This window comes from Castor canadensis, chromosome 5, assembly GCF_047511655.1.
Source record: "Castor canadensis chromosome 5, mCasCan1.hap1v2, whole genome shotgun sequence".
Taxonomy (NCBI): Eukaryota; Metazoa; Chordata; class Mammalia; order Rodentia; family Castoridae; genus Castor; species Castor canadensis.
The window spans coordinates 87,347,647-87,351,039 of NC_133390.1; the positions used below are offsets into that span (position 1 = coordinate 87,347,647).

Consider the following 3,393-nt stretch of genomic DNA (forward strand, 5'->3'; position numbering starts at 1 on the left):
GCCTGTGGTATAAAATCCTGCACAACTTGAAGGTGGGGAGCAAGGACTGTGTTTTACATTTCATAATCCATTGATTAAGTCAGATGACGACTTTTGAGATACCTAGTTTATACTATTAATTACTTAGCTCCCAAGTGAGTGAGAGGGGGAGGAAATTAATAAAAGACCCAAAACTCTTCCCCAAGTGCAGTTTCACTGTGCTAGTCCCGACTCAGGAGCACAGTGGCTCCCTGCTTCTCATAAGCATCTTTTTAACTTTCAGGTTTCATACTCTCTCCACACTCCCTTTCCAGCCTTTTCTTTTATGACACAAGCAGCAATAGTCCACTCCAGAGTATTCAAAAGCCACAGCTTATTTTTCTCCAATAGTTTTATGCATGTTGTCTTGCCTCTCCCATCCAGGTTATTTGTGATTTAAAAATAGGATTTCACATGTCTTTCAGTATGTTGATTACAGTGCCAAGTAGGCACTAAATGGTAAGATCTCGAAGTTGAAGTTACTGGGCAAAATTAATATTTGTTGATCTTGTCTCTGATTGTGATATTTCAATAAATTTTTAATTAACTCTCTATTTGAATAGAAAAACTGAACTGACATAGTACTATTATGATCTGTTGGAAATTTATCACTTGACCAGTGTCAAGACAACATGACATTGTCTACAACATTGTGATTGATGGACATCAGAATAAAAGTAAATCGTTCTTGTCCTAGCTTCCTGAGGCAGCTTTCTGGGAGAGACCCAGCACTCTGACTCTAATTTCTAAGGGGTGACTTTATGTATGGCTAACAAGAACAGGGCAGCTCTAGACAGATATTCATAGATATATCTTATCATCTATAAATTGTACTTAGTCATCGAAAATTTGTAATTCTAAAACCCTTAACATTTAAAAAGATTTGATTCATAAATGCTTTTACCTCAGTATTAAAATTATATTATGTCAATATTTTGTGACAGGGTAAAATAACTCATAAAATTAGATACTTTTCACAGTTTTTGAATGGATTAAAGTTGTGTTAGCATCATTTCAACTTAAACATTTATCTATTTGCTTTTGTTCTGACTAAAATCATGAATGATTTAAATGAGGAAAAATTGCAAAAGGATGAACAGGTGAAATTAAGCATTTGTTTTACCAGTAAAAAGAAGTTAGCATATAAAGGAAAAGCAGACAACATTGTTTAGCAATAACTAATAAGCAGGTGTAGAAATGCAATTTTATAGAACATAATATGTTGATGACTAGAGAAAATTTGCTTTTGGTATTACATGAAAGTCAACAAAGTAGTAAATGATTGGAGTTCTGGAATGTGAAAGCATATAACTTTCACATTCCCCTCCCTCTCTTTTCCAAATTCACCTGATTATATTAGATGCACTTCTCTTATGCAAAACAATAGATTTACAGCCAAACTCCAACATGGAATGAAATCTAAACATACAAGTGTACAGTTATTTTAGAAGAACAAGAGTTTGCTTTGTTTTGGCCCCTTCCCCAGCAGGCTAATATCTGAACTCCAGAATGATGTTGTGTATCAGTATTCCTAAGCAGGAGGAATACAGTGACTCCCGTCTTACTCAAATGTGGTGCCATCCAATGCACAGGTCTCTTTCTTCCCTGCCTTTGCGTGTGTCATGTCTTACTGTTAGTGACACTTTACTCTGCCTGTCTCACCTTGGTAACTGTACCTCTTCATTAGTCACCATGCACCTCAAGACACACACACACACACACACACACACACACACACACACACATACACACACACACCTCTACCTTTGGCTAAGTCAAGGACCCTTTTTCAATGTTCTCACTCACTCTGGGCTTGTCTCTGTCACAGTGGGTGAGGCCTGTATTGTCACTTGTCAACTTACTTGATTGTCCCCACACTTGTTCACTGAGAACAAGGAAGATGTCTTTGATTTATACACCATGCAAGCACTTAGTTCTGTGCCTCGTGTTGTATGTCTTGAGTTAAGGATTAGATAAGTCAGTGTTCAAGATTCTTCAGGAACACTGAATAAATAAATCTGGTCTTATCAATAGATTATTAACTCCTCAAGATACCAAAGGCAATCTTTCACACACTGAAGTGCTGCCTACTGCAGGAATAAAATTGTTACTTTCAAATGTAATCAATAACTATATTAGGGTCTTTGATATACTTCTTAAGTCATGGAAGTTGTAACAGAAACTATTTTTTTTAAATAGAAGATGCTAGACTGTAATTCTTGTATAGATTTTTGGTACTGCTTCTAAAGTAGGGTTTCTAAAACTCATCTGACAGTGAGCATCATCTGAAGGCATTTGTTAAAAATATAGCTCTTCTGTTCCTATTCCACCACCCCAGGCCTGCAGCATCAGGGGACTGCTACATTTTTCTCAAGTGATTTTCCTGTGCCTTTGGAGGTTGGGGATACTATTTACTGCACTCGAAAACAGTTTTTCCTAAGCACTTTGATAGCCACATTTCATGTTCACAATGATCAATTTTCTATTTCTCTCCAATGATAGCAAAGTGCTTTCTTACTTAGTTTAAAGAATGATTCCAAATATGGACAAATTCCAAATTAGTGGGACTCCAAAATAATCAAGGTTGTTTTGTGAGCCAAAATTTCTGACTAGAGCAAGCTCCACCTGTACAAATGAAACTTAAATGCAAGTTCAAACACAGATGGTACAATTTAAAAAGCACCTCATCTCTTTCTTTTGTCCCAACACTTTATAAGTGATCACACATTAGTAGATGACCTATAGTCTGTACCAACTAAGGCCACAAACTCCCCCCTCTTGCTCTTAGCTGGTAATAGCAATTGTTTCCCAGAGAGCAGTTTTGTGCTCTACACTGTGGCCATGTGTGACTTTCTTGCTATTGCAGGTATGTATATTAAACTGATAAGAACAGATGCTACACTTGATCTTAGCCAAAATGCTGAGAAGCGATTGCAGGTGTGTATATACTTCCTCTGTGAAAAGAATGTTTCATTAACAAGTTATAAAACAAAACATAACCATGTTAGCTCTGGAAAATGTCAATGTTCTCCCAAGATTTCTTTTTAGAAATTCCTTTGAATGCTTAAGGTCAAGAAAGGTGATGAGAATCGCTTCTTTACCAAGGATTTGGGCAGTCCTACAAACTCATCATTCAGGTAGCTCTTTAACCTTCTCCCTTGTACACCAAACATGTACACAAGTATCTGACAACTCACTGCCATCAATGCAAGGTATATTATGAGGAACAAAGGACATCATTAGCCTTCTAGGGCTGAGGAGCAAGGTAACCTGCAGAAACTCACAGGAGACAGAACAAACAAGGAAGAACTAAATGACTAATGAACAGGACAGGAAACCAAACCAGAAAAACAAACAGGCAGAGAAAGCAAACGG

The 3,393-nt window shown here is 37.0% G+C and overlaps 1 pseudogene; it reads right to left on the reverse strand.

The window, feature by feature from the left end:
* Positions 1–2,858: 2,858 nt before the first annotated feature.
* LOC141423529 (U2 spliceosomal RNA) lies at positions 2,859–2,950 on the reverse strand (annotated as a pseudogene).
* Positions 2,951–3,393: the final 443 nt, after the last annotated feature.